Consider the following 19,816-nt stretch of genomic DNA (forward strand, 5'->3'; position numbering starts at 1 on the left):
GGTATCCCAAAGAGTAATGCAAATGTTTCAAAACCTCTTTCCTACACCTCTACTCTAAATCTACATATGTAGTGTCCCTTGACAAAATATGAGCCAGGCAATACTGAATAAAATATCTGACTTTGAATGATAGGCTTATTTATATACACAGGTAATTGGTGCTGACAATTGAGGCAACACATTAGAATTTTTTTTCATAGGGAAGATTAATACTCAATTTTAAAGAAGCATAAAATATTTACCTATACTTGCTTCTTGGTAAGTATGTTCTACCAAAACAATTCAGTGTGAAGCCCACAAGCTCTATTCACACATCCCTTTACAACACATTCTTTTAATTCAAAACTTTAGATGTGGATCTCATCTTATCATTAACTTCAGAATTCCAAAACACACATGCATTTCATCAGACACAGTGCTTTTTCTTGTGGCCAACCCATAAAACAGAACAAAAGCACTTTGCAACCAGCCAGACATTCACACTACATGGGTCCTTTATACCTTAATGACAATATATAAGAGAAAAAAAGATCCCAGGAGGGAAAAAGCAAGTTGCATCATGAAAACGAAATAATGGCAGATTAAAAGCCATTGTTTAACCATCTTCCTAGCCTCAGAGTAGTTTGCTTCCAGCATGCCCCAGAATCACCCTAAAATCACTGAAACATTGTTTCTTTGTAATATGATTTTTTGCCAGACATTGGATCTTGCTTCTCCTAGTGACCATCCCTAATTATTTGCTTCCCAAAAAGTTCCACCCAAGGACTTGGATAAAAATCAATATTCACACATCTGAATTAATTCTGATCTCATCACATGAGGATGAGTTTCGGTTTATTTCAATTATTGTTTTCAGAGCCTCTGAGGAATTGTTTGATTTTCTTCTCCCTCTATTGATGGCTCTTCTTTCTTTTCTACTCTTGTGGAAGCTTTTCTGATGGACAGCGGGACTCTGTGGTATCAGAGTTGATGTTCAAGTGGCTAAAGCCTTCTACTAGCATTTTCCAAGAGGATGCATTTTGCCCTTTAGAGTTCCCGGAAATAGCTTCCCTTTGAATGAGGCAATAATGGCATTTACACTTATTCTGATCTCTATCATGTGAGAAATAGATCTTTCCTTCCCTTTCAACCCGATAAGGTGCCATGTGATAGTAACTTTTCTGTCTCATGTTCTCCATGAATGTCTTTTTCCTCTGAGGGAACGCTGACTTCTCCCACCGCCTCTCATGTTGGCTCATCTCATCTCTGTATTGCTGTTGGATCGTTTCCTCTGGTAGAGGGGTGAGGTAGTTGCTATTAAAACTGGGGCTAAAGTTAATACGATCCAGGTTTTGCACTTTGGAGAAAGATGATTGGGAAGTTGATGTAAGTTTCTGGGACATTTCTTTTGGTGGAATCAGCAATGAATCAGAATTAAAAGGTGGGGTAACTTTACGTGGAGGATCCATGGACGAATAGTCTCAGCTCAAAGCTACCTTTGAATCTCAGGGCTGGACAGGAAGTTGAAACTCAAGGTTCTCAGTTTGCTTGAAATTAATAAGAAAAAAGACTGCAGCCAAAAGTTGTCAAGCTGAAAAAAAGTGGTGGAAGGAGAAGAAAGAACAGGGAGGGTCATAAAAAATTAGTTTGTTTTTTTTTTAATGTAGAGAAATATCCTTATTTTCTAATGGGGATGAAACCAATAATAATGAAGCATATTAATGATTAAACATAGAGTGAAAGACATATTACAGTGACATTCTTTATCCAGACTCTACTTTTCTCCTGTAAACATGGGACACAAAAATCCACCAGTTTGGCAATTATTATCCTGTTTTGGAGAGTTTTGTATTATTAGTCATAATGAGCAAACCCAGCATCCAGGTCTTAGTCTTTCTACTTTATACCATTTTCTAATAAATGGAACCAGGGCTCCTAAGAGAAACTGTTGGTTTTAGAAGACTAAGGAAACAAATGTCAAATATAATATGGCATCCTTAAAAGTCTGAGGAACTGTTAAAGACAGATGCCTATGGAAATAATCCATCAGTACTGACCTAAGAATTTAGAGACTGTTCTTCCAATCAGTGATATTATAAAAAAGTAATTTACTCAATAAATATTCAGTAAAGCTCACTATGTTTCATGCAGTATCTTGAGTCAGCATCCCACATGCTATGTTTCAGCCAAATTTCATCCTCTTTCTATTCATCACATGGCCTGTGCTCTAATTTCCACAACCTCATACTTGCTCTTGTGCACAACTTCATACATCCTTTGTCAGGAATGATTTCCTCCATCTTAATCTGGCTGATTGCTAGTTACCTTCACTCTCAGGAGGCTTTCTCTCACCCTCTGGAATTAGGTCATTTCCTGCTAAGTGCAGACAAGTCCATACAATTATCTTCTCTCTAATAGAAAACACTTATCACAGTTTCTTGTCAGTGCTTGTTTTATTGAATGTCTCCCAACAGACTAGTTGGCTCCTTGAGGTCAGAGATCATGCTGTCTTTCCCTCTCTTCAATCCTAGATCTTAACATAATCTGGGATGATGTTTTATATATCTAGTGTCATAGTTAAATATCAGATGTTAGGAGGGAGAAATAATCAAATGTAAAATCATACATCAAATCCTGTTCATCCAACAAAGATTAAATGTTAAATAGAAGAGTGTAGCTAATAAATTTAATTTTTAATAGATGAAATATGATAGACATTCCTTGTAAAACTACAAATATATCAACATTTTATTCAAGTTCAAAATGAGATGATTGGAAATGCAGTCTGAGAGCTCTGCTTTGGGGGGAAAGGCTTCCTTACTCAGAATACCATACACACGGTAAGGGTCAGACCTTTGTTTTCCATCGAATGCTGATGTGTCTGGATATGGTGCCTGGACCTGTGACAACAATTTCTGTACCACAAGGAGATCTGGACTTAGGAGAAGCCCATCCAGTGAGAATAGAAGCTCAGAAATATGGAGTTTGTTACTTTATGGCATCATTGACTTATGAAGTTAATCATGTATATAACTACTCTGCAGTGGACTTTTGTTTCTCTGACATAATTTCTTATCACAAGTTAAACTAATTTAATTATGTTTTCTGCTATGTCAAGAGTGAGTCTTAATTAAGTTATTCTAGTTCTCTCTAGTGGTTTATTTCTGGAGACAAAGTTAAGTCCTCTGTTGACTGCTGGGAACCCTCCCAGTGACTTTGACAAACTTCATCCATGACCTTTGGATTCCCCAACAGGTTCCTTAAACCCACCCAAGGTGTGCCAGTTTCTACAATGTTCATTTAAAGGTGGGGACCTGAATGATGGTACAATAGGCTACAGAATAAACTATGGGTGTTAGATCCTTACTTTTACAATATATTATTTTACCTCTACTTAAACAACTCACCCAAGGATGAAATAAAGTGAGTGTTTTAGATAGGTAAACTAAGAGAAAAGCATACAAGTGGCACCAACCCCATCGACTTTTGCACATTGGTAGTGCACTGGTAAACTGGTTCTGGTAGGGGGAGGGGAGAATGCACCAGACTGTAACATATGTTGGCTAATTTCTGTCATGTAAACACTCCTGCCTTTACTGATTTCAAGCTGCTGACAATCTAACAACTGGTTTGTAAAATCCCTAGATGTTTTTGTACCGGCCCTTATGAATTGGAATGATCTTACCCCTGCAATCACTGAGTGCTGTGAAACTAAAGGAGATTGTCAGGAGTCCTGGCATTTTTCCCCTCCTCACTCATGTGTGACTTTCCCAAGCCTGGTATTAATGGCATCTTTTAGACCATAACTAGGCTGCAGCCTCATATGTTTCCTTCTGGGGAGAGCAGGAGGAGAAGGATTGGGTCTCAGAGCCTCATCTTCACAGGTGAATGGAACCTCAGGTGCTATGTTTAAGTCTTTGACCAGGGCTCAAAACTTGCCTATGCCTCTCACACCTCCTGACCCTCAATTATGTACCAGAAACTGAGGCACCCAGAGGTACAGCAGCTTGCTTAAGGTCACAGACACAGTTAGTAAGTGATGGGGCTGGAATTCTGCTTCAGATATGCTTTTCCTCAAAGCCAGAGTCAGTGGAGACACATCTGTGCTGTGAGGTGTTTCCTAGGGGGACAGGCACAATAAATCCAAATGTTTTACTGAGTGGTTGTGGGAACCACGACAAAGTCACGTTTGATTCAAGACATACCCACTCCCTGAAGTCTGAAGTGCAGGAAAGCTTCAGTTACAAGGGAGACATAATTATCCATAGAACAAGATTATTGTATAAACTCTGAGACCTGTTTAATTCCTTTTTAATCTCATCCCTTGATAAATACTACTAAGCAGAAGTAAGTAAATATATAACGTTGGAAAGAATGAGAGATAACACCTTCATACACTCTTAGTGAGACTGAGAGGCAGGCTAGGGATATGCATCAAGATTTAAATGTAAACTCCATAGGGTCCATACATTTTCTTTTTAAAAATGTCTTCTAATCAAATGATCAGATTGATGTACAAAGCTTTCTGAACAAAGATATTTACCCTAGCTATATTTGAAAAGGTGTAGAACTGGAAAGAACTTAAATATACATCCATAAAGGTTTGGTTGAATAAAATAGACTAGTTCCATGGACAGGGTAATATGCATTTAAAACTTAAGGTTTCAGGCCACACTCAGTAAATAAGACATAGCCTCTGTAGAGAAAATATTATCATCGCAAAGAACATATCCCTCTTGTGGATCAGAGTATCTTACTTTTGCATTAGTTCAGAACCTGGGAGGAGCTGATGTTAAAACAGAATTCAATGTGCAAAAAATTTATTAGGGGAAACATCTGTGAGAGAAAGCATGAATTCAGGGGAAGCTAGGAGAGCCTTTAGAACCTTATTCTGGTCTGAACTCTAGTGAAGAACAGAGAAGGAATAAAGGTTGGGTAAAAGCATCTTTGACTACATAGCAGTTCTTTTTTTTTAATGTTTATTTATTTATTTTTGAGAGAAAGAGAGAAAAAGGGAGAGAGAGCGCGAGAGAGAGCTCACAAGTGGGGGAGTGGCAGAGAGAGAATCTGAAGCAGGCTCCAGGCTCTGAGCTGTCAGCACAGAGCCCAACACGGGGCTTGAACTCGCAAACTGTAAGATCATGACTGGAGCCAAAGTCAGACGCTTAACCAACCCAGGTGTCCCAACACATCAGTTCTAAGTAGAGTTTGCAAAGTCACTGGGGTGGGGGCGAGTCCTTGTGTCACAATTGGCTATCTACTTGTATTGCTAGCCAAAATGGTATATTTAACTTTGAACTCCCACTTGTAACAATGAAAAAACAGACCAAATATATAAAACATTTGCTGGCAAACCCTTGTATATCAGGTAATGTGAAGGACGGTGATCCTTGAGAGAGAAGAAACAAGAGATGTGAACAATGACTGCTTAGAGAAGGTTTTCAGGCTACAGCACGTGGGTGGGTGGGGGACCCAGATGGAGCCAGTGGACTGTCTGAGTTGAGAAGAGAGAACTGAGTTTCTGAGAGATCAAGGCAACTAGTGTTCAAAAGATACCAGAGAGGAGAAAGCTGCAATGAGAGAAAACCTTAGGGGTCAAAGGGTCTCCCTCATGTATTAAGCACATGTATGTGATGCCAGGGAAAGTACCATCTGAAAGGATTAGAAGGAACAGTGCCTAGTGCTTGGAGTAGGTGGTAATTGTGCCTGTTAAATCAGTAAGACTGGAAAACCTAGGGATACATGGGTAACTGGATTAGTACTCAGAAGAGTCTTTTGTCAGTAGTGGGGAGTAAGTATCCCCAGACCTGGTGCTGCTCTAGTTCCACCGAATAGTATTAAAACATAAGTAAATAGATGAATGAATGAACAAATAAATAAGTGAATACACAAAAAATATTGGAGAAGTTGAGGGATAAACATTATTTTCATACACTGCTGGTGTGACTGGAGGGTAGGTTAGGAATATATGTCAAGATTTAAATGTAAAATCTATAGGATCATAAGAGGGTTCCCGTCAACACTTGGGTGTGAGGTAATTTCTGAGGACAGAGAAAGAATCATGTGCTAGGATTAGAGAAGACAATATTTAGTACTTGCACAGAAATTAGAAAAGTACCTGTTCCCAACAGCCAGGCTGGAAAACCTCAGGATTTATGGGATGTTAGGTAGAGTACTCAGAAGGATCATTTCTTGGTCATGGAGAATAATTAGCCATCTACTGCTCCATCTACAGCTCCAGTTATACTAAATCCTAAATGGAAGACCCAAAGAATCAAAGTGTTTCCAAGTAATTTAATTGCATAGTAGAAAAAGCACAAGAATAATTTTAGCATCACAGTAATATCCATCATTCGATAAGGTAGCATCCATTATCATACATTCAATCAAAACTTAGCAGGCATGCAAATAAGCGGGAAAATTCAACTCATAATGGGATGATAAATGAGTCAATTGAGAATATCCCAGACTGACTCAGAAGTTAAAAATAGCAGATAAGAACAGTAAAACAGTTATTATAACAATATTCCATATGTTTAAAAAGTTAAGAGCACTGAGTAATATATAGAATAGTTGAATCACTATATTGTACACCTGAAACTAATATAATACTGTATTCTCACTTTACTGGAATGAAAATTTTAAAAATTAAATTGAAAAAAGTCAAGATATGTAAAATACCAAAAAAAAAACCCCACAAATGGACTATAGATGAAAAGTACAATGTGAAAGATAAAAAATACACTGGGTGTGATTAAAGGCACATTAGATATTGCAGAAAAAGTACTGAAGTTTAAAGATAGCAATATAAGTTATCCAAAATTAAATGAAGAGGAAAAAGAAATGTTTTTATAAATTCACAGAGCATCAGTGAGCTGTGAGAGAACTTCCAGCAGCTCTCATATATGTGCAATTGGAGTCCCTGGAGGAGTGGATCAAGAGGTGGGGACAGATAAAACATTTGAAGAAATAATGCCCCCAGTTTTTCCATATTGATGAAAACTATAATCCCACAAATGGAAGAAACTCAATAAAGCACAAGTAACATGAAGGAAACTATACTAAGGCACATGATAATCAAATTGCTCAAAACCAGTGATAAAGAGAAAATCTTAAAGCAACCAGAAAGGTAAAAAATGTTAATTACCCAGAGGGGTTTTTCCTGAGAAACAACCCAAGTAATGACAACGTAAGCAACATTTGCTAAAGCAAAAAGAAAACCTCTGAGCCTAGAATTCTACAAGCAGTGAAAATTTTTTTTCAAAAATAATGACAAAATAATGTCTTAAATAACATCTTTTTCACATACACAGAATCTAAGAGGATTAATCAACAGCAGACCTCCCCTTATAAGAAATGTTCAAGCAAGTCATTCAGGCAGAAGGAAAACAGCACCAAATGGGAACATAGATTTCTGCAAAGCAATGGAAAGTACCTGAAATAGTAACTGCTGGGTAGAGGTATAAGATTTTTTTTCTTACTATTTAAACTCTTTGAAAGATATTTGACTCTTCATGAAAAAATAGCAATGTAATGTAGGGATTTAAACATATGTAAAAGTAGGGGCACCTGGGTGGCTGAGTCGGTTAAGCATCTAACTTTGGCTCAGGTCATGATCTCATGGTTCATGGGTTTGAGACCCGTGTCGGGTTCTGTGCTGACAGCTCAGAGCCTGGAGCCTGCTTCGGATTCTGTGTCTCCCTCTCTCTCTCTCTGCCCCTCCCCTGCTCGTGTTCTGTCTCTATCTCTCTCAAAAATAAATAAACATTAAAATTGTTTTAAACATATGTAAAAGTAAAATGTATGGAGAAAAACCCACAAAGGTTGGGAGGAGGGAAATGAAATATTAATGTAATGTTCTCATTAAGTTAAATAAACATAGCTTTATTTAAAAGTATACTGTGATAAAATAAAAGTACATTTTAAGCTCAAGATCAAACCCTCAAATAACAACCAAAGTTATTGCTAATAAGCCAACAAAAGATAAAATGGAACCAGAAAATATTACCAAAAAGGCAGAAAAAGGCAGAAAGGGAATAAAGTGCATATGGAACAGAAACAAAATCAGCCTCCCAGGAATAGTCTTATCTTATTATCACTGCCACACTCAGTCATGGACTGAGAGCATCCTGTGGGAAATGTGATCTAATAAAAATGTGGAGATGGATTTCAGAATGCAATAGCTGGTGGCCTAAGACAATTACCTTCCCTACAGGCAGAGTTATGAGATGTGCTTCCTAATGGCAGTCACGCTAATGCCTCTGTCTGGATAACTCCTTCCCTCATCCTGATTAACTTCTATCCCTTCAGTTCTGAGGTTCAGGGCACTTCTTCAGGCAAGCACATCTGACTTCTCTAAAAGGCAGATGCTGACAAAGTCCCCTTTATTCTCTCTAACTTAGGTAAGTACTTACAAATTTGCTGTAACTGCTCATACAATCATGTATCTCTCCCAAGCCCACTAGAGTGTGATTTCGGAGTTGTAACAGCAGTGCCCAGCTCAGTGTTCTTGGGATTCATAGAATACACACTCCCTCTTCAGGAGTGTGTAGGGTTCTTCTCAATGCCTGCAGCATTGTTCCTCTACATACCCTTGTTCTCTGATCCCTCACCGTCTTCAAGTATCTGCTTAATGTCACCTTCTCAACAAGACTGGCCATGAACACACCATTTAAAACTGCATACCCACCAATCAGCACTCCCACTCTTCCTTTCTTTCACTACTTTTCTAACAGCACATTACTTTTGACTGCATTTCATCGTTTGTTGATTTATTTATATTGTTTATCATTGTCTCTCCCACTAGAATAAAAACTCAACAAGGGCAGGCATTTTAGATTGCTTAGTTCACTGGTGCATCCCCTGCTCCAACAACACTGCCTGGCACATAGATTATTCTTAATCAATATTTGTGGCTGAAATGAATTAAGTGCCCGATGCTAAGTAGGTGTTCAGCAAATGGTAGGCTTTATTAACGCTGCTTTCCTGGTTGAGTGATACTGGACAGGAGGTAGTCAGAGAACAGTGCAAATTGCTAAACACAGAGGGAGGAAATTGCTTGGATGTGGTCACCACCATCCACCTAGTTCTACCCAGAGTACAGTCCTGACAGTTGTTTTGGACTAAGTGGGTGCCTCTCACTTCCCCAGAGTACAGGCTGTCCTTATTAGTCAGCCACCCACACCCAGCATGGAGAGGGACACTGAGGCAGAAAGCAGGAGCTGGATTGTTTGGTAGTTTCCTCTATGACATCACATCAAACCTCACATTTACATTTGAAGTGCTTAAAATTCCTAGTCATACCATGTTCAACTGTAAATATCAACAACAGATATGTTGCCATGAGAAAGAGAAATGTTTTCACTGCAACCTGATGTGCTCGTTCTGTTAAAGATCAATTAGGAGTACTGAGAATGATTATTATTGACAATCACCAAGTGTTGAACACATAAAACTATAATAAGATTTATTAGGCCTATTTAGCTGACGAGGAACAGACTTAGCAAAGGAACATAACTAGACTAAGGTTAATAGAGTCAATAAGAGGCAATGCACTGATTTACCAGATCAACCTGTGAGCTTTGTCTCACAGATTTCCAATATTCACTTTTTTAGGAAAACTGTATTATAGATAAACTTCAAATGATGGGATTGGGTTCACAGGCAGATATGAATACTTAGCTAGTTTTTTATTCAACAAACAGAGGTTAAAGCTGCTTGAGAATTCACAGAGCTTCACTGGATAGAATATGATGGAAGCTCAAAAACACTGAATAAAAAATAGTCTAATTTTGGCTCATATGAAGGTAATTAGAAATAGAATTTTCACATAATTGATATATGCAACCTAAGACATAGCACATGAATCTTTAATTTTCTACCAAATAGTATACATTGTATCCTATAAAATAATAAAGGTACAATATTCAGAGAGTCATATAACTCCAAACACACAGAAAAGAAAATAGATCACAGGCAAACACTAACATTTTTACATATCTCTATCCAACCATTTTGTTTCTATGTGTCGGTATGGATATATGTACATATACTTTACAGCATTAAAATGTACTTTATATACATTTTTTTTTTGGTCCAGCATGTTTTGTTAAATTGTTGCATTTTTTTAAGTTTTAAATGTTTATTTATTATCAAGAGAGAAAGAGAGACACAGTGTGCGAGTGGGAGAGGGGCAGAGAGAGAGGGAGACAGAATCTTAGTCAGACTCCAGGCTCCGAGCTGTCAGCACAGAGCCCAAGGTGAGGCTCAAACTCACAAACCATGAGATCATGACCTGAGCCATAGTCAGATGCTTAACCAACTGAGCCACCCAGGCGCCCCTAAATTGTTTCATTGTTAAATTGACTTATTTTCTTTTAAAATTCAATAATGTTAAAAGCAAATATTGGAGCGCCTGGGTGGCTCAGTCGGTTAAGCGTCGGACTTCAGCTCAGGTCATGATCTCGCAGTCCGTGAGTTTGAGCCCCGCGTCGGGCTCTGTGCTGACAGCTCAGAGCCTGGAACCTGTTTCGGATTCTGTGTCTCCCTCTCTCTCTGACCCTCCCCCGTTCATGCTCTGTCTCTCCCTGTCTCAAAAATAAATAAACGTTAAAAAAAATAATAAAAAGCAAATATTGAACAGTGGACATGTAGAAAAGGAGAACAATATGGGGAAAATCTGAGATAGTACAAATCTCATATTAAAATCGATGTGAAATAAACAGAGTCACTGGTTGATTGAAAAGACATGATTTTTGTGTATCAATATATGCCCACAAAAGCAAGAGAATCACTTGGGAAATATCTTAAAATGAAATACTGAGAAAATCCAAAATGAAATACGTAGTGTGTCATAGAAGGAAATAATAAAACTTTACTTACCACTCAAAATAGAATTTAAATGAATGAAGAGAACTTCAAGATAGCTTGGTAGTGAGGATGGTAGTTAGCTGAGCTGGGGATGAAGGGTGATAGTCACCCTGGTCCTCCACCCTTATGAATCCTCTAGGACACAGTGACATCATGGATCTACCTCACAATTACAAGGCTGTGTTGCTATGGCACACTAGGGGTGCCATTTTTGGGACCACATCCTATTACATCTCTTCAATCCTAAAGCCTCTACTTTTACTTTACTTTACTTCTTTACTTTACTTTACCTTACTTTACTTTACTTTACTTTTGGGGGAGGGTGGAATAAAAATATCATAGTACATAACAAGGAGTTATGGTATATTCCCGCCCCAAATACTACTGACAGAGACTGGACATGTGTCTGGATCAGATGACCCATAAATTATTAATATGTTCACCCTTTAGTGCTTCTGAGGGAATAAGATTTGGGGGACACGGGGATATTTGTCTATTTTGTGTACTGCTGTAACCCAAACATCTGGAACATTTTTTGGCACATTGTAGGCACTTAATAAATCTTCCTAGATTGAACAGATTGGTCTGGCTCCCCCATGAAACTATAAGAACCTCCAGGGCAAGGACCCTGATCTTTGGAAACCATTTCTCCAGGACACTGCTAAACTCCTGCTAGGTATCACTGAATATTGACTCAATCAAGCAAATAAATTCCCAAACACAGTCAATAAGTGTTTGAATTTTTACTTTAGAGTTATTATTTTCTCTGTAGTGCACCTGAACTGTGACTTAATAATTTTCTTTAAATAAAAAGCACCATTTAGTTAAAAAAAAAAACACACAAGTACGCAACTAATTAAATATAGGAAAAAGAAAATAAAACTATGAAAGTTTTACAAATAAGGTTCAGATTGGGTAGTAAAAATGCTATAATTCTCTAAATTTCATAGAGACAGAGTACAGTGGTTGTTTCAGGGGCTGGGAGAAAGATGAACAAAGAGTTAATTGATAAAGAGTTTCAGTTTTGCAACATGAAAAGGGTTCTGAAGATTGAGTGGGCGACAATACGAATGTACCTAAACTTCCCCTAGAAGTTGAGGGACCAGATGACAGAAGCTTGTGGCAAGAATGATTTAAGAAGAGATTTGGGAAGAAGTCTGGAGAAGATGGCGACATAGGTGGACACAGGGCTCACCTCATCCTGCTGACCCGCTTAGATTCCACCCACATCTGCCTAAATAACCCAGAAAACCGCCAGAAGACTAGCAGAATGGACTCTCTGGAGCCAAGCGTAGACAAGAGGCCCACGGAAGAGGGTAGGAAGGGCAGAGAGACGGTACGTGCTATGCGGACTGGCGGGAGGGAGCTGAGGCGGTGGAGGGGCAGCCCGCCCTTCAAAGCAGAGCCCCTGAAGTGTGGCTTGCAAAAGCAGAGCGGCCGGATGGAGTGAGTTCTGACAGCCAATGGGACTTAACATCTGGAAGGTTAAAAGTCAACAGCTCTGCTCTCAGAGAGCAGGTAGGCCAAGAAGACACCGGGAGGGAGAGTTGTTGAGCCCCAGGAGACAGAGCTCAGCTTGGCAGGGGAAAAAAGCCCCCTGGGAAGCACCATCTCCCTATCCCATCCCCCAGGCGATATTCCAAAGGGAACCAGTTCCCGTCACGGAACTTGCTATCACCACACAAATGCCCAACGCTGTGCTTCCGTGGATCCATCCCTCCACTGGGCCTGCCTCCCTCCTGGTGCTGCAGGGCCCCTCCCGCAGGGGACCACCGCCGGCAAAGTGAGCTAAGCCTACACCTCCCACCACTGTGCACCTTGGATCCACCCTGGCTAATACACCAGGTCCCAGTGAAGCAGCACCACAGGCGTGGCAGTGTGCAAGCAGCCCAGACAGGGGCCACATCACTCCACAGTGAGTCCTGCCCCTGGGAGAGGGGAACATAAGGTACACACCAGTCTGACTGTGGCCCCAGCGGTGGGCTGGGGGCAGACATCGGGTCCGACTGCAGCCCCGACCACCAACACAAGTTCCTTCTGACAGCACAGAGGAAGTGCCCTGCAGTTTGGAGCTACCATAGGGACTACGCAAAATGATGAAATGGAAGAATTCTCCTCAAAAGAAACTCCAGGAAGTACCGACAGCTAACAAAGTGATCAAATCCGATTTAAGCAATATAACGGAACAAGAATTTAGAATAATCATCATAAAATTAATCTCTGGGCTTGAAACAAGCATAGAGGACAGCAGAGAATCTATTGCTACAGAGATCAGGGGTAAGAAATGGTCATGAGGAGCTGAAAAATGCAATAAATGAGGTGCAAAATAAAATGGAGGTGGCCATAGCATGGATTGAAATGCTATGGCAGAGGAGAGAATAGGTGAATTAGAAGATAAAATTATGGAGGGTTGAGGAGGGAGGGAAGATGGCGGCGTAGGAGGACGCTGGGCTCACCGCGCGTCCTGCCGATCACTTAGATTCCAACTACACCTGCCTAAATAACCCAGAAAACCACCAGAGGATTAAAAGAACGGAGTCTCCGGAGCCAAGCGCAGACGAGAGGCCCACGGAAGAGGGTAGGAAGGGCGGCGAGGCGGTGTGCGCTCCACGGACTGGCGGGAGGGAGCCGGGGTGGAGGGGCGGCTCGCCGGCCAAGCAGAGTCCCCGAGTCTGGCAGGCAAAAGCGGAGGGGCCTGACGGACTGTGTTCCGACAGCAAGCGCGACTTAGCGTCTGGGAGGTCATAAGTTAACAGCTCTGCTCAGAAAGCGGGAAGGCTGGAGGACAAAGGGAGGGAGAGCTGCTGAGCCCCCGGACGGCAGAGCTCAGCTTGGTGGGGAACAAAGGCGCTCGCCAGCGCCATCTCCCCCGCCCATCCCCCAGCCAAAATCCCAAGGAGAACCAGTTTCTGCCAGGGAACTTGCTCCCTCTGTGCAAACACCCAACTCTGTGCTTCTACGGAGCCAAACCTCCGGCAGCGGATCTGACTCCCTCCCGCTGCCACAGGGCCCCTCCTGAAGTGGATCACCTAAGGAGAAGGAGCTAAGCCTGCCCCTCCTGCCCCTGTGCACCTTGCCTACCCACCCCAGCTAATACGCCAGATCCCCAGCACCACAAGCCTGGCAGTGTGCAAGTAGCCCAGACGGGCCACGGCACCCCACAGTGAATCCCGCCCCTAGGAGAGGGGAAGAGAAGGCACACTCCAGTCTGACTGTGGCCCCAGCGGTGGGCTGGGGGCAGACATCAGGTCGGACTGCGGCCCCACCCACCAGCTCCAGTTATACACCAGAGCACAGGGGAAGTGCCCTGCAGGTCCTCACCACTCCAGGGACTATCCAAAATGACCAAACGGAGGAATTCCCCTCAGAAGAATCTCCAGGAAATAACAACAGCTAATGAACTGATCAAAAAGGATTTAAATAAAATAACAGAAAGTGAATTTAGAATAATAGTCATAAAATTAATCGCTGGGCTTGAAAACAGTATAGAGGACAGCAGAGAATCTCTTGCTACAGAGATCAAGGGACTAAGGAACAGTCACCAGGAGCTGAAAAGCGCTTTAAACGAAATGCAAAACAAAATGGAAACGACGACGGCTCGGATTGAAGAGGCAGAGGAGAGAATAGGTGAACTAGAAGATAAAGTTATGGAAAAAGAGGAAGCTGAGAGAAAGAGAGATAAAAAAATCCAGGAGTATGAGGGGAAAATTAGAGAACTAAGTGATACACTAAAAAGAAATAATATACGCATAATTGGTATCCCAGAGGAAGAAGAGAGAGGGAAAGGCACTGAAGGGGTACTTGAAGAAATTATACCTGAGAACTTCCCTGAACTGGGGAAGGAAAAAGGCATTGAAATCCAAGAGGCACAGAGAACTCCCTTCAGACGTAACTTGAATCGATCTTCTGCACGACATATCATAGTCAAACTGGCAAAATACGAGGATAAAGAGAAAATTCTGAAAGCAGCAAGGGATAAACGTGCCCTCACATATAAAGGGAGACCTATAAGACTCGTGACTGATCTCTCTTTTGAAACTTGGCAGGCCACAAAGGATTGGCACGAGACCTTCAGTGTGCTAAACAGAAAACAATATGCAGCCGAGAATCCTTTATCCAGCAAGTCTGTCATTTAGAATAGAAGGAGAGATAAAGGTCTTCCCAAACAAACAAAAACTGAAGGAATTTGTCACCACGAAACCAGCCCTACAAGAGATCCTAAGGGGGAACCTGTGAGACAAAGTACCAGATACATCACGACAAGCATAAAACATACAGACATCACAATGACTCTAAACCCGTATCTTTCTATAATAACACTGAATGTAAATGGATTAAATGCGCCAACCAAAAGACATAGGGTACCCGAATGGATAAAAAAACAAGACCCATCTATTTGCTGTCTACAAGAGACTCATTTTAGATCTGAGGACACCTTTAGATTGAGAGTGAGGGGATGGAGAACTATTTATCATGCTACTGGAAGCCAAAAGAAAGCTGGAGTAGCCATACTGATATCAGACAAACTAGACTTTAAATTAAGGGCTGTAACAAGAGATGAAGAAGGGCATTATATAATAATTACAGGGTCTATCCATCAGGAAGAGCTAACAATTATAAATGTCTATGCGCCGAATACCGGAGCCCCCAAATATATAAAACAATTACTCATAAACATAAGCAACCTTATTGATAAGAATGTGGTCATTGCAGGGGACTTTAACACCCCACTTACAGAAATGGATAGATCATCTAGACACACGGTCAATAAAGAAACAAGGGCCCTGAATGATACACTGGATCAGATGTACTTGACAGATCTATTTAGAACTCTGCATCCCAAAGCAACAGAATATGCTTTCTTCTCGAGTGCACATGGAACATACTCCAAGATAGATCATATACTGGGTCACAAAACAGCCCTTCATAAGTTTACAAGAATTGAAATTATACCATGCATACTTTCAGACCACAATGCTATGAAGCTTGAAATCAACCACAGGAAAAAGTCTGGAAAACCTCCAAAAGCATGGAGGTTAAAGAACACCCTACTAACGAATGAGTGGGTCAACCAGGCAATTCGAGAAGAAATTAAAAACTATATGGAAACAAACGAAAATGAAAATACAACAATCCAAACGCTTTGGGATGCAGCGAAGGCAGTCCTGAGAGGAAAATACATTGCAATCCAGGCCTATCTCAAGAAACAAGAAAAATCCCAAATACAAAATCTAACAGCACACCTAAAGGAAATAGAAGCAGAACAGCAAAGGCAGCCTAAACCCAGCAGAAGAAGAGAAATAATAAAGATCAGAGCAGAAATAAACAATATAGAATCTAAAAAAACTGTAGAGCAGATCAACGAAACCAAGAGTTGGTTTTTTGAAAAAATAAACAAAATTGACAAACCTCTAGCCAGGCTTCTCAGAAAGAAAAGAGAGATGACCCAAATAGATAAAATCATGAATGAAAATGGGATTATTACAACCAATCCCTCAGAGATACAAACAATTATCAGGGAATACTATGAAAAATTATATGCCAACAAATTGGACAACCTGGAAGAAATGGACAAATTCCTAAACACCCACACTCTTCCAAAACTCAATCAGGAGGAAATAGAAAGCTTGAACAGACCCATAACCAGTGAAGAAATTGAATCGGTTATCAAAAATCTCCCAACAAATAAGAGTCCAGGACCAGATGGCTTCCAGGGGAGTTCTACCAGATGTTTAAAGCAGAGATAATACCTATCCTTCTCAAGCTATTCCAAGAAATAGAAAGGGAAGGAAAACTTCCAGACTCATTCTATGAAGCCAGTATTACTTTGCTTCCTAAAGCAGACAGAGACCCAGGAAAAAAAGAGAACTACAAGCCAATATCCCTGATGAATATGGATGCAAAAATTCTCAATAAGATACTAGCAAATCGAATTCAACAGCATATAAAAAGAATTATTCACCATGATCAAGTGGGATTCATTCCTGGGATGCAGGGCTGGTTCAACATTCGCAAATCAATCAACGTGATACATCACATTAACAAAAAAAAAGGGAAGAACCATATGATCCTGTCAATCGATGCAGAAAAGGCCTTTGACAAAATCCAGCACCCTTTCTTAATAAAAACCCTTGAGAAAGTCGGGATAGAAGGAACATACTTAAAGATCATAAAAGCCATTTATGAAAAGCCCACAGCTAACATCATCCTCAACGGGGAAAAACTGAGAGCTTTTTCCCTGAGATCAGGAACACGACAGGGATGCCCACTCTCACCGCTGTTGTTTAACATAGTGCTGGAAGTTCTAGCTTCAGCAATCAGACAACAAAAGGAAATCAAATGCATCAAAATTGGCAAAGATGAAGTCAAGCTTTCGCTTTTTGCAGATGACATGATATTATACATGGAAAATCCGATAGACTCCACCAAAAGTCTGCTAGAACTGATACATGAATTCAGCAAAGTTGCAAGATACAAAATCAATGTACAGAAATCAGTCGCATTCTTATACACTAACAATGAAGCAACAGAAAGACAAATAAAGAAACTGATCCCATTCACAATTGCACCAAGAAGCATAAAATACCTAGGAATAAATCTAACCAAATATGTAAAAGATCTGTATGCTGAAAACTATAGAAAGCTTATGAAGGTAATTGAAGAAGATTTAAAGAAATGGAAAGACATTCCCTGCTCATGGATTGGAAGAATAAATATTGTCAAAATGTCAATACTACCCAAAGCTATCTACACATTCAATGCAATCCCAATCAAAATTGCACCAGCATTCTTCTCGAAACTAGAACAAGCAATCCTAAAATTCATATGGAACCACAAAAGGCCCCGAATAGCCAAAGTAATTTTGAAGAAGAAGACCAAAGCAGGAGGCATCAGAATCCCAGACTTTAGCCTCTACTACAAAGCTGTCATCATCAAGACAGCATGGTATTGGCACAAAAACAGACACACAGACCAATGGAATAGAATAGAAACCCCAGAACTAGACCCACAAATGTATGGCCAACTCATCTTTGACAAAGCAGGAAAGAACATCCAATGGAAAAAAGACAGTCTCTTTAACAAATGGTGCTGGGAGAACTGGACAGCAACATGCAGAAGGTTGAAACTAGAACACTTTCTCACACCATTCACAAAAATAAACTCAAAATGGATAAAGGACCTGAATGTGAGACAAGAAATCATCAAAACCTTAGAGGAGAAAGCAGGAAAAGACCTCTCTGGCCTCAGCCGTAGCAATCTCTTACTCGACACACCCCGAAAGGCAAGGGAATTAAAAGCAAAAGTGAATTACTGGGACCTTATGAAGATAAAAAGCTTCTGCACAGCAAAGGAAACAACCAACAAAACTAAAAGGCAACCAACGGAATGGGAAAAGATATTTGCAAATGACATATCGGACAAAGGGCTAGTATCCAAAATCTATAAAGAGCTCATCAAACTCCACACCCGAAAAACAAATAACCCAGTGAAGAAATGGGCAGAAAACATGAATAGACACTTCTCTAAAGAAGACATCCGGATGGCCAACAGGCACATGAAAAGATGTTCAACGTCGCTCCTTATCAGGGAAATACAAATCAAAACCACACTCAGATACCACCTCACGCCAGCCAGAGTGGCCAAAATGAACAAATCAGGAGAGTATAGATGCTGAAGAGGATGTGGAGAAACGGGAACCCTCTTGCACTGTTGGTGGGAATGCAAATTGGTGCAGCCGCTCTGGAAAGCAGTGTGGAGGTTCCTCAGAAAATTAAAAATAGACCTACCCTATGACCCAGCAATAGCACTGCTAGGAATTTACCCAAGGGATACAGGAGTACTGATGCATAGGGGCACTTGTACCCCAATGTTTATAGCAGCACTCTCAACAATAGCTAAATTATGGAAAGAGCCTAAATGTCCATCAACTGATGAATGGATAAAGAAATTGTGGTTTATATACACAATGGAATACTATGTGGCAATGAGAAAAAAATGAAATATGGCCTTTTGTAGCAAGTGGATGGAACTGGAGAGTGTGATACTAAGTGAAATAAGCCATACAGAGAAAGACAGATACCATATGGCTTCACTCTTATGTGGATCCTGAGAAACGTAACAGAAACCCATGGGGGAGGGGAAGGAAAAAAAAAAAAAGAGGTTAGAGTGGGGGAGAGCCAAAGCATAAGAGACTGTTAAAAACTGAGAACAAACTGAGGGTTGATGGGAGTGGGAGGGTGGGTAGGGTGGGTGATGGGTATTGAGGAGGGCACCTTTTTGGATGAGCACTGGGTGTTGTATGGAAACCAATTTCACAGTAAATTTCATATATTAATAAATTAAATAAATAAATAAATAAATAAACATTAAAAAAAAAAGAAGATAAAATTATGGAAAAAGAGGAAGCTGAGAAAAAGAGAGAGAAAAAAATCCAGGAGTATGAGGAGAGAGTTAGAGAACTAAGTGATGCAATCAAATGGAACAATATCTGTATCATAGGAATTCCAGAAAAGAAAGAGAGAGAGAAAGGGGCTGAAGGAGTACATGAACAAATCATAGCTGAGAACTTCCCTGATCTGGGGAAGGAAACAGACATTGAATTCCAAGAGGCACAGAGAACTCCCTTCAGACGTCACCTGAATCTATCTTCTGCACGACATATCATAGTGAACCTGGCAAATTACAAGGATAATGAGAGAATTCTGAAAGCAGCTAGGGATAAATGGGCCCTAACATACAAAGGTAGACACATAAAGGTAGTAGCAGATCTATCTACTGAAACTTGGCAGGACAGAAAGGAATGGCAGGAAATCTTCAATGTGCTGAACAGAAAAAAATATGCAGCCAAGAATCCTTTATCCGGCAAGTCTGTCATTCAGAATAGAAGGAGAGATAAAGGTTTTCCCAAACAAACAAAAACTGAAGGAATTCATCACCACTAAACCAGCCCTACAAGAGATCCTAAGGG

At 40.5% G+C, this 19,816-nt stretch overlaps 1 long non-coding RNA gene across 1 annotated transcript; it reads right to left on the reverse strand.

Moving 5' to 3' along the window:
• Nucleotides 1–797: 797 nt before the first annotated feature.
• On the reverse strand, nt 798–10,962 carry LOC125931702 (uncharacterized). Its single transcript, XR_007460476.1, has 3 exons — nt 10,861–10,962; nt 6,098–6,232; nt 798–1,570 (listed from the first exon to the last, which is right to left on the reverse strand). It is a non-coding gene; the product is annotated as an uncharacterized LOC125931702 (long non-coding RNA).
• Between the last annotated feature and the right edge of the window lie 8,854 nt (nt 10,963–19,816).

The sequence above is a fragment of the Panthera uncia genome, chromosome X, assembly GCF_023721935.1.
Source record: "Panthera uncia isolate 11264 chromosome X, Puncia_PCG_1.0, whole genome shotgun sequence".
Classification (NCBI taxonomy): domain Eukaryota; kingdom Metazoa; phylum Chordata; class Mammalia; order Carnivora; family Felidae; genus Panthera; species Panthera uncia.